This window comes from Cupressus sempervirens, chromosome 8 (genome assembly GCF_028749045.1).
Source record: "Cupressus sempervirens isolate cs-2001-9-10 chromosome 8, ASM2874904v1, whole genome shotgun sequence".
NCBI classification, from domain to species: Eukaryota; Viridiplantae; Streptophyta; class Pinopsida; order Cupressales; family Cupressaceae; genus Cupressus; species Cupressus sempervirens.
Window position 1 is genome coordinate 61,495,637 of NC_143125.1, and position 13,437 is coordinate 61,509,073.

Consider the following 13,437-nt stretch of genomic DNA (forward strand, 5'->3'; position numbering starts at 1 on the left):
TTGGAACATATTGAGGATAATTTGAATCATAAGAGCCTATCGGGAGTGGTAGTTGCCCAAACAATGGTTGAGATGGATCTGATAAGGGAGGAGGTCTTCCAAAGTCGAAGGCTCCTATGTTGTCCCTTCGAAAGTTAGCCATGATTGTTTCTTTGTTCTTGTCTATAATGGCGTTCACCAATACTACATTTCCTGGTTGATTCATGAAAGCTTCAATGTCAGTAGGTGATGGTATAGTGTTCTCTGGGTTGAGGGATGGTTGAGTGCTCAAGGGGAGCGATGCTATTTGATCCAAATGATAGGGCTCCATTGTTTCCTTCTTCTTCTTGGCTAAACGAGTGACTAGTGGCATGAAAATGTAGAATGTTCCTAGGGATGAGATGCAACAATGCTGATGGATGCAAAGGGGGAAGGCTTTTCTATGCAAATGATTTCCTAAGTTGAGGCAAAGCTATATGAAAAACTTAAGGAGGATTGGGTTGGGGATTCTAACTTCAAAGATATGTTGCCAAAGCATGAAAGGTTTGCTTTCCTATGTGCAAGCTTGGTGGTTATTGTGTCAACTTTAAAGATAGACTGATGATCCTTTAGGAAAAACATGAGATTGACCACTTGTGGATCCCAACCTTTAGCTCAAGGTGATGAGGGATAACCAGTGACAAAGCTAGATTACCCTAGACAAAGCTCTGTCAGAGGGATAACCTCGGTGAGGCTGGTGGATTTGCAAGATGGTAGGAATGGAAAACCATTGGTAAGGTGACAACAATTTTGAAGGCTTGGATGTGAAAATTTAGTCTTTTGGGATGCTAGCTAGGTTTGAGGGGATTGGTTTGGTTCTAAGGCAAGGATCTAAATGAGATGGCAAACTAAAATTCTTAAGGGGGTGACTAAGGATGGCTGCCTTACCTACAAAGATGACTCTAATGCAAAAGTGAAGCTTATGCAAGAAGATGTTTAGAAACTAGGGGGTCTAATCATAGAAATCATGCCTAGTTGGTAAGGCATAAGCAAGGTTAAGTCCTGGATGTTTGCTAAATTTGATAGTGTGATCTAACTAGGCATCTTGAAGGGCTTCATCGACAGCTTTTTCTTCTGCTTTGTGGAGTTTGGTAATTTGAGGGCTTGGTGTTACTTCCTTTCTCTTGGCTGAAATTTTTTGGTATGCATCAGAGGGTTTGAGTTTGGCTTTGTGAAACTTTTGTTTGGGTTTGGGTTTTTCTGACATAAATTCCTGAATCTGTTTGGCTTTGAGAGATCATGGTTTTTTTGCTTCAATGTGTTCAACTTTTGAAACAGGCAGTGACTACGCTAAGTGTGCCCCAAGGTAGGATTGACCAAGTTTGGCAAACATTCATTCAACAAGTAAAAAGATCAAGCAATAGATAGGAACAACCAGATAGAAGTTTGTGATTCTTAGAATGTGATACTTGCACCATAGAGTGTGTCTGTTCTACAAATGTTTCAATCAGTCACTTCAAACACATTAACATCTTAGATGCTTGTCTATAAAGCTGACAGTTGGTTTAGCTAGGGAGTCCTTGATATACCCAAGGTACGTGAGGCCCAAATCCATAGATGAAACCAAAACAATGTCATATAGCCAAGAGGAGCAGTAAGCCACTTCTCCTCTTTCACTTCTCAAGGGTATAAAGTTCCTTGAGGCTTAGCCCGAGTGACAAAATCTTGATTCCAAGAGAGGTGTCTTTAGATTCACCTCCCGATCTTTATACTCCGCTGGAATGCTGGAGTTGAGGTCATCCCAAGGGGTGATGAAATCCCAAGGCAGGCTTCCTAAAACTTAAACAATATTTTGGATCCTAATCTTATGCACCCAATATGGCCTCGAAAGACGACAAGGGGAGAGAAGGCTTGGATGATCTTGGGCTAAAAGACAGAATTCTTTTCCAACTGACATTTAAGTTTTCTAATCTAGACCTTGCAAACACACATGTTTAGGATGCAAATGTTCAATTCCAACTTGAAGCGTTAACAAAAGTAGAATCGATCGAAGATGAACACACCAAGAAGATTTAGGGTCAACAAAAGTAAACTCGCACGCCCGGAGGCCCTCCACGTCAAGTATCGATTGATTTTTCTGTAAGGCATTCAAGATTGAGTATGAGTTTGTTTTAAGCCCAAAACAAAGATGTGTAAAATTAAATTTCAAGCACGTTCCTGGAGGCCCTCCATGTCAAGATTTGTTCAATTTTTTTATGCCCAAATAAAGTGTTAGCGAGACTAATGTGCATTCAAGGAATTTTCTAACTTAGAAAAACTAATAAAAATATAAGTAAGTGAAGTTTGACTTTTGTGGAGCACTTAACACTCTTTTAGGTAGACCCATCCCCATATATGGCATTGAGATTGAAACCAATGGTTAGAATGATGGGTGATTAAATAAGGTGAGTCCAACAACAAACTCACTCAAAGCGTCTTTGTGTGGTTTTTATAACTTAGAAAGTTTCTAAAATGTAGATTTTTTTTTATGCCCCAAAAGATGAAGTGTGAGATGTTGTAATGATTAATTGACCTTTTGCATTCAAGATTGAGTTTGTTATTTTAAGTATGCATTCTAAGAAAAAATTGACTTTAATCCATGGCATTCAATATTGATTTAAGCGACATGCATTCAAAGACAAGTGTTTAAACATTCAAGTTCATTTTAGTGATATGCATTCAAAGACAAGTGTTTAAACATTCAAGTTCATTTTTCAAGAGCATTAAACCATGTAAGGAGAACCTGCAAGAAACATGGTTAGTGGTTTGATACATGCTCCAACCTGCAAAGCTACAAAAATCAATTTGATTAGTCACCCAAAAATTTCAAAAATTGAAGCTTAACTATGGAGAAAATAAAATAAACTTTTTTTGTTCTTTTTCATAAGTGTAAAAATGCTTAGAAAAACCCCTACTCTATGGAACCACCAAAGGTTAAAATTTGATTTATACTCTTTTTTTCTTTTTTCTTTTTTTTTTTTAAATAAAAAGTGCAGGAATAGAGATGCTAAAACAGAAATGATGATGGTGCAGATAGGTAACAAAAATTAGGCAGAGATGACAATTCACTAGGTGGAGATGCCAAACTACGGAGACGCTGAACTACGGAGATGCTAATCTACTCAAATGATAGAAAACCAAGCAGAGACAATAGTTAAACTGACAGTGCAGAAAATATGAAACCAGGCAGAGACGCTGAACTGCGAAGATGATAGTTAACTGAAGGGGGCGGCGAAGATGACAGACAACCAAAGGTGGTGGAAAAGATGACGAAAAACTAGGCAGAGGCACTGAATTGCAGCGATGATAGTTAAGGTTGCTGAGATGATAGTTTGGTGGTGGCACAGACAACAGGAGATCAACTAGAGATGCCAAACTACAGAGATGATAGTTTGTCGGGCAAAGACGATAGTTGATTTGGTGGAGACGAAAATTCACCAAGCGGAGATGCCAAACTACGGAGATGATACTGTGGAGATGACATTGCGTGAACAAAACTGATGGGCATGGGTTTTTCTAGAAATTTTATTATTTTTTTGGTATTTTTTGGATTTTTGAGGATATATTTTCTTCCCAAATGTGTCCTTCAACCTACAAAAATAAGAAAAACACCCTACAACCCACTCAAATAACAAAAAATGTTAGATTGTTAGTTTACAATAAAAAAACATGGATTGAACGACCCATAGTGGGGTCCTAGCGCGCGTGCCAAAATGTATACACTAATATGTTAGCAAGAAACACTAATCTATTTAAAGAAACAAAGCATTAACTAACAAGATCAATATAACATATATGAGAGACTAAAGAGGAACTTCTAATTAGGAATGTGAGCCAAATGAATGGACTCTCCCAATAGGATTTCACTCTTTGCTTGGTAGATGAGTCTAAGTAAAGGATTGGTATGTATGCTCAAAGGGCTTTAAATTTGCTTCAATGGATGTTGGGATTTGGATGTGGATGTATGTAAAAAGTATGGATTTTGGCTTCTCAAAATAATATTATAACTTTAGCTTAAGGATTGTGATGAAATGGCTTGGGAGGGGATTCAATTTATAGGCTAAGGGCTTGAGGGTTTGAGGGCTAAGATGCAAGGATGGGAAAAAGCTCATAGAGGGCTCAGATTGCATGAGAGGAGAGCATATGGATTGTGCTTCCTTACGACCAATCAGAGAGTGACACATGTCATAGGGTGAGAGGATGGAGGAAAGGGGAAGGATGAGTCAACAAAGGAGGCTCAAGGGATAATATCTTCATAAAGACCCTTCATAATGGCTTGTAAGAGCAATGAATGGGTTTGTAAGAGTCTTTTATGGCTTTGAAAGAGCATTCATGACTGGGTGGTTGGGATATTTTGGAGATTGTTGACTTTTCTTGGCTTAGGAAAGTCTTAAGCTTGCGTAGGGAATGTGACAAGGTTAGGGGGGGATCAGAGGTGATTTAGGATTTAGATTAGGGATGTTAGAGATATGCAAGTGGATGGCATTCAATGAGTGTGGGTGAGTTAGTAGCTAAGCTTGGTTAGTATGGGTGGATGGGGTGGATTAGGCTCAAATGGAGGTTTAGAGATAGGCTTAGAATGAGGACGAAGACTTTCTAGAAGAGTCTAGAATTTTCTATGATGAGGATAAAAGGTTTTTTAGGAAATAAATAAAGTTTTATTTATTTCATGGGTTTGGGTTGAGGAGATATTCATTAAAACATTTTTAATAAACATGAGGATTAATATTTAACCTTAATTAAATATTTTGAGTTAGGATTAAGGGTAGAAAATAATGGGATTAGCCTTTAATCAAAATTAAAGAAGGATTAGAAGATTTTGGAAGAGGTTAGTGGTCTTAAGAAAATTGACCAAGTTTTGGGCAAAAAATAAATAAATAAATTATTTTGGGATTTTTAGTCAATTTATTAATTAAATAATTAATAAATAAGGAAATAATGTTTAAATAAGATTTAAACATTTTTGGGAGGGATTTCTTATTTAAATATTTCTAATTAAGATAAAAGGATTTAATGACATAAAAATAAATTAATTAATTAATAAATGATGATATCATCAGGGACTTTTTCAGAAAATAAAAATACTTTATTTTCTAAAAGATTTTAGGTGTCTACACTATCTAACCTCCTTGGCTTACACTAATCCTCTCATAAAATGATACTTTATTGCAATGTGCTTTGTCTTGGTATGCATCATTAGATTCTTGGATATGTTAATTGCACTAGTGTTATCATAGAAGATAACTATTGGATCCTTGAGTTCTTCTTTCTTACGTGACAATTGTTGTTTGAACCAAACGATGTTGGAAAAATTAACTCCTGATACAACATATTATGCTTCTGTTATAGACTGAGAGATGTAATTTTGTTTCTTGCTTATCCAAGACACTAGCCTCTTTCAAAGAAGGAATGCTCCACTACTAGTGTTTTTCTAGTCATCAATACTTTCTGCCCAATCAACATCAGTGAAGGATTTCAATTCAAAGTTTTCCCATTTCTTATACAAAAAACCATAATCTTTAGTACCTTTTAGATACCTGATAATTCTTTTTATTTATATCATATTATTTTCCTTTGGATTAGTAAAAAAAATCATGCCACCATACCAACAGCTAATGTGATATTAGATCTTGTGTATACCACATACTGAAGCTTTCCAATCATTGATCTATATGTAGTCTGATCTACCTCTTTTGAATCATCATGTTGAATCACTACTCATGAAGCATGGGTCAATGAGTTTGACTCAAAAATCACACAGCTAAATCTTGATAGCAATATCACAATTTGACTTGCTATAGAAAATATCTCCTAATTATCAATTCTTTCACTTTGTTAACCATGCTCAAGATGATCTTTTGAATCATGTTCAAGTCCCACTATCTGTAACTCATTTCTTTCAGACTCTAACTCAGCTTGCCCTAGCTGAAACTTAGGTCCTTCTGGCTAAGACTCAGGTCCTTCTGACTGTGAATCAGGTTGCATTGGCTACAACTCGGGTTGAACTGGAGATTTAGGGGACTCGAGTGGTGAAGACTGTTGATTTCCAATTGCATTTTCTTAAATTTCAAGTAAAGTATTAGGTTCAAAGTAGACAAATTTTTTATAGTCTTCAAATTCTTTTCTTCTTTGTTCTTCATTCTTTTTTGCAAACTTGTCAACTTTTATATGTGCACTTTCTATGACCTTGTGATAGTAGGATTTTGACATTTATATGATTTTCTTTTGTTGGAGTATCCTAATAATATGCCTTAATCACTTTTCACATCAAATTTTACTTTCTTTGTTTCTTTCAAGATATAAAATTTTCTTCCAAATACTTTGAAATAACAGACATTAGGTTTATAGCCATACCATAATTCATAAGGTGTTTTATTTGTGTCCTTCTTTAGTTAAACTTGGTTTAAGGAATGGACTCTTCTACTAATTTCTTCCTTCCAATATTTGATTGCAACATTTTTATATATCATTAGTGTTCTTGCACAATCCATAATGGATCTATTTCTTCTTTATGCCATGTCATTCTATTGAGGTGTACCAAGTGTAGATACTTGTCTTTTGATTCCTCTTTCATTACAAAATTCATTGAGTTCATTTGAAAAGAATTCCCCTCCTCTATCTAACCTTAGACATTTTAGTTTTATTTTTATTTCTTTCTCCACTCTAGCCAGATACCACTTGAATTTTTGAAAGGTTTCAAATTTGTCTTTTAGGTACATCACTGCCATCATTCTAGAATAATCATCAATAAATAAAATGAAATACTTATCTCCATAGTAGCTTTGTATGCCAGTAGGTCCACAAATATCTATATGAACCAGCTCCAACACTTTTTAAAAATGATAATTCTTTCTTTTGAAACTTTTCTTTCCCATCTTCTCAATTTGACATTTTTTACACATCCACATTTCATGTTTCTTTAGACTACGAATGTCTCTCACTCTTTTATTCTTTCTTATGTTGACCAGGTTATCAAAATTCACATGACACAACCTTTTATGCCATGACCAACTTTCCTCTACTTGAGCTAGGAAACATAAACTTTTAGTTAGATCTAGATAGAATAGATTAACTTTTGTTTGATTGCTAGTCCCAACTAGATTTCCTTTCTCATCTAGTAGCTTAGCCTTTCCATTCATGAATTCTAACTTGAATCCAATGTTGTTCAACTATGCCACACTAAGTAGATTATGTTTTAGTCTTTCAACCCAGTAAGCATTGTCACATTTGAGTTCATCAGTCAATGTAATGCAACATTTTCCTTTTACATAATGAGGTTCATCATTTCCAAATCTAACACTCCCAGCATCGTAGTGTTCCAAGTGCTCAAATTTTGATTTATCACTAATCATGTGGTGAGAAACACCACTATTAATAATCCATTTTTCGTTCTTGCTAATATGAGAAATGAGGGCCATCTTATCATTTTCATCATCTAATTTATCTTTAATAGCAATGTATACCATTTCATCTTCATCACTACTATCAGAGTCTTTAGCCATGTAACAAGATTTCTTACCTGTATCCTTGTAATCTTTGTAGCTTTTGAAATCTTTCTTGCCTTTGTACTTGTCATGCTTCTTCTTCTTCTTTGCCTTCTTTTTTTGGACACCTTGCAACGATGTGACCAACTTCTTCACAAGAAAAATAGATTAGAGGAATTTTGCCTTTGTACTTTCCTTTTTCTTTAGGGAATCTTCTTGCAAGAAGGGCTTCAATGAATTCAAGGTTATCATCAAAATTATCTTCATATTAACTATCATAATTTTTGCTTTTATATTTTCCACCTTTCTTCTTGAGTGATAGTTTAGCATGAAATGAAGACTCAATACTACCAGAGTTAGGAACATAGTTATCAAATTTATCTAATTCAAAAGCTGTCAATCTTCCCACTAGTGCATCCAAAGTTATATAATATTTTGGACCACATCTCATTCCTTGAATAGCTGAAACTCTAATTGTATAAATAGGAAGGAGAGTTCTAAGTACCTTCCATTTTCCCTCCCAAGGCTCCAATTTCACTCCCACTTGCTTTGATTCTTTCATCATATTATGCAATGTTTTCATCTTCTCTTATCTTCATTTGATCAAAATGACCTCTTAGACTTTCTTCCTTAGCTCACCTTAAATTGTCATCTCTTCCATATATATCTTTCATCTTGATCCAAATTTCATGAGTAGTAGGACAATATTTGACTTCATCAAGTTCAACAAAATTGAGAGTAGAAGAAATGTCAATCATCATTATGTTGTGATTCATCTTTCTTGTAATTTGATCCATAGACAAAGGCCTAGTAGGTGCTACATACTTGTTCTCTAGATATTTCAGCCTATGTCTCCAATGGTTACCAAATGAAACTTCATGAGTTCCTTCCATGCTTGGAAGTTATCTCTATTCAACTTAGGAATTTTCCTTCTATACTGCATCTTGATCTTTAGCTTAGATCCTTGAAAACTTATATACAAGAACTAGTAGCTCTAATACCAACTGTTGAAAATGGAAAGGAGAAATTGAGAGGGGATGATTGAATCAACTACTACAAAAACAAATCCAAGTCCCTTTTCAGATGTCAACACAATATAAAACCAAATCCTATTGTAACTTGATTGACACTGAATATTCTGGTGTAACTTGGTTAACACTAAATATATTACTATCACTCGGTTATCATAGAGATAATTGGAATTTAAGATATTAAGGTGATTAGCTTTTATTAACTTAGTTTTAGAAAAATAAAGGAAATAACATGAACACAAGAGACACCAATATTTAATGTGGAAACTCAATTTTAAAAAAACCACCAATTGCAATTAGTTTTTGTTTTTCACTCTTTTGAAGTGAGCCCTATTAGGAGCCAACCTTGTTAAAGGTTACAAAACACACTCTTAGGTGTGACCCTATTAGATGATTTAATTCACCCTATTAAGAGTGGATTTTTCAGAGGTCTTTACACACTTCAATCTAGAAATGCTACCTTGTTAGAGGATTTGCTAAATAGATGTTAGGTTAACATTATTAGGAGATTTGATTTAGTTATACAATTATTAGAGAGTAGCAATGACTTGACCCGATTGTTGATACAACTAACTATGTTGATTCAAATCTTAGTTTTGTCTTGATTACTTGATCCTCCTTGATCAAAATGTTCTTTGCATCTCGATCAACTTGGATGCTCTGCCCTTTATAGATGTCCATCAAATTCACTTCCTTAATTCATCTTCTTTAATTTCATATTTCAATCCTCAACTTGACCTTTCATATATATGATTCACCTTATCAATTCATCTTGAATACTCTTTTAATCAAATAATTTTCATCCCTTAAGTCAGCTTGTATTAACCAATAAATTTATCAAACTTAATATGCCAATAGTTAGATAATACAGAATTGAGTACTCGGTCAACACAAAGGATCACTTTGTTAATTGACCTAACTTGGTTAGAATAGGATTTCTAATGTTAACTAAACCAACTTGGTCAATATTGAATGTCTTCATTAACCATATGATCTCAGTCAATAATTTCTCTGAACTTGGTTATCACTGAATACTCGACATACACAGGAAATTCTCTTCAATTCTTGCGTGAGCTTGACATTTTTTGTAACATCAAAGACAACATAAAATTGAATGATTGTTTTCAACAAAATATTGTAACCTTAACTTGTTAAATTTATTACTACAGTAGTGAATATTTTTAGGTGTCATCCCCACCCTAATTTTACCTTCACCTTGGAGGGTTTCTAGGTAAAAAATATTGTGTTATGTGTTATTACTTTTGTGCATGTTGTTGAATTGGTATAATGTTACAAAAAAATTTACATTTATATTTTTACATGCATAATTTATTATTGGATGTGGATGAATCTATGAAAAAGGTACAAATTGTTATAGATTATGATTCACCCCACTCTTAGTATCTAGTTTGCACCTCCATAAATCAACAATGGTCTCAGAGCTCTGGTTCTCTAAAAGAAGCTTAAAGGCTTGGAGATTAGGTCTTGGAAGATGGAGGCTTTCAAACTAGACAAGATTATTGACAATCAGATGATCAACATCCAACTCACACTGTAAAAAATTGAGAAGGCAACACAAGATCTAAAGGATTCCCTAAAAAGGAGAAAGGAAATTGTCATTTAGATAAAGCAATTCTCTTATGAAGAAGTTGAAATTGAAGGACTATTTGACCCAATCAATCCTAATGAAAAAGTATCTATTGAACTACTTGAAGAGGAAAAACTCCTTGATGAAGAGAATAGGGCACTAAAAAGAGAACATGAAACCCAATCCGCGAGACTATGTGAAGTAATTGAACAAAGAAAGAAAGATCAAGAAGATAGAAATATGTTAGAAGATGACAAGAGGGTAATGGCTACTAGGATAGAAAAAAGGATATCGAATGTGTAGAAACACATGAATACACAAATGGATTTGATGAATCAACTAATGACTATAAATTAGGAACTAAATCACAAGCACATGGACATTGCAAATCTAAAACCACACAATCAGATACTAAAGAATGAACTAAAGAATGGGAAGCAATAAATTACTTTGAAGAACTTATGAAGTCATCAAACTGATCTAATGGATCAGAACATCCATCCACTAAGAAAGGAGAATCATCCAAGAATAGAGAAATGAGAAATGCAAAGCCAAAGAACAAACTAACTTGCTATCACTATGGAAAAATTGGTCATACTGCAAATATCAAGAGAATATGGTATGCAAAAGTCTAAACCTAAGTTTATTGATTACTATTTTTACTAAAGAAGCAAGGACACCAAATACATGAGTGTAGGTCAATGATTTTATTACTCAATTGGGAGATAATTTTGATAATGCTATGAATACATATTTTGATGAATTCAAATTGAGAATTAAAAGAAGAATGATAATTCCAGAGGAATTGGTCACATAATAATATAGTGGCATTTTTTTTCTTGTTGATACAAACAATACATTTGTGCAAGAAGTAAAACCAAGGAAGACATGGCTACAAAGTTTTAAATATAAAATAGAGAGTGATGATGTTAGTGCAAACTGTTATCCATTTTTCCTCCTACCAAGATTCATATTTTGAATGCTTGCCCCACTCAATGGCTACCTTCCATCTTCTATATTATTTTAGTGCCCAAAAAATATCAAAAAATAAATGACAAAACCTTATGTTTTGTTCCATTGGCCTAAAACTTTCTATGCTATTAGATCTGGTTCAGATCTACAGTGGGTGCTTTCTTGCATTCTCCAAATGCACAATCATTAAATGTTGTGAGAAAGCCCCTTAGCAACATGTGGTTTGGTGGGTCCTTCTTGTTCGAGTGGGTCCATTTTCTCTGAGCCATCACAGATAGGGTAGGCAGGGTGGCAAGTTGAGCTGGCAATTTGATTGGCACCTGATTCCCTACATTTTATTTTTTGACAGACTTTCTGACAATGCGAGCAAGTGCCCTGGCAACATGCATTCAGATGATGTCACGACTGATCTCGCAGAGGTTTAGAAGACACAAATAATGAGCACCATAGATACAAATAAGATCAATAGCTGACGCATCCCTACAATAACAAGGTACGAGGACTTTAAGCAATGTGGGTGAGCCCCTTCATGATGTGTGGAGGGAACGATGTCATGGGCCTACCTTGTTCAAAGAATAATGCATGAGGAACTTCCACCGTAAGATCTACGAGGATCAAGGGCTGGCACTTTCCCACCTGATGGAAGTGCAAGGGTTTTAATTATTGTGAGAAAGCATCCTAGTGACACCTATCTCAAATGACGTCACTGGCTCGCCCTTCTTGTAGAGAGATACATGTTGAGTTTTGACCATCTGATGCGAATAGATCCACGATCGAGGCTTCCTCGCATTATCAAGATGCAAAGACTTTAAGTAATGTAGGAAAGTGCCTCACTATCGTGTGTCTCTGTGGGACCTATTTCTTGTGTGGGCCACCAAGGGGCTGCCAAGGTGGTTGCTAAGTTCGATGCCAGGTGTATGATAAGTGTCTCGTGGGCCCAAGAAATTTGGGGGAGGCAAACACAGAATATGGGGTCTTTCACGACCGTTGATCTTGCAAGAGATCAATTATCAGGGCTTTCCTGCATTATGGAGTTGCATGAAGATTAAACATTGCAGGGAAGCCCCTTTGTGATGCATGTCCCGGCAAGCTCGGCCAGGGTATTAATAGTTAGCATGGACAGTTGGGCTGGCGGTTATGTGGCTGTCGCAGTCAGGGTTCTAAGGAGGTGGTGCAATTAGTTAAAAGGTGTGGTCAATGGTGTGAGGACTTTGCGGGGTGGAAAAAAAAATGAAGATCATTCGCCCACATGGCTCATTCTACTTATAGGATTCATTTAACCTGCTAACTTTGCTAATCCACAAGCTAGAACAGGGGAAATCAAGTTTTTTCATGCAATTTGATCCTTGTGATCGATGCCAACCACTCTGGAATGAATGCTACCCCTAGGAGAACACTCCACTACCTCTGATTCGATCCATCTACTTGTTCAGATGATTTAATGGCATTGTTTCTATCTTCTCAGGATCCTATTCCAACAAGATTAGATATCATTGCATCTGTATCACCATGATTATTCTCGATAGGACTTAATGGCAGTGGTTGTAGAGTAATTTTAGTTAGAGGACATCTCAATTATGCTTGAACTATAAAGAAAATTTTTGTAGATTTTGTTCAGGTCAAACTTTCTATGATTTCTCTGATATTGCTCTGCAAATCTTTAGTGTAAAATTCTCTTTGCCTCTGAACTGAAGGACATCCTATTTATCTCCTTCAGCCATTGGTGTGAAAGTGCAAGAATCCTTTGCCTCTCATTGATGTTTTGTAGAAATCTATGATCTGCATGACTGTATCTCTTTGACCTATGAATGATATATAAGCGAATCTCTCTTTCCTTGTGTCATTCATTCTGTTTTTTTGATCTACATGTGGTTGTTAGATTAAAACAAGTTTGAATGTGCATATCTTTTGGTGTCATAATGCTTCAATAGTGCATGTATGGGAAAAGATTGGTTTAAACACTCTATTTTGGTGCATCACCTCCTTAGATTAGAATAGGTAGATTTGCTTTCATGCTCTCCTTCTGGCTTTTCCTCTCCAAGAATAGTTAGGTGCACCTTGATAGTAAGAGGAAGCTGACCTTCTCCTGAGATTCAACCTCATAGTTCAAGTCCCACAGCTTGGAGGTTGTTTCCATGTTTCAAAAGGTTGTCCTTAGGTAAGAATTTAGACAAGGGTGAAAACCTCTATAACAAAAATTTGTGGCACGCCCAGTGGGACATATATTAGAAGATTCCAAATCTGTTGGTGTCAAAAAGGAAGATTTCAAGATTAATACTGAGGAGATAGTACTGGCTTCGATGTTCAAGCCTTCAAGAGGTTCATTCTTCAAGTACTTGGTGACTCTGAGCTTCAAACACATCTG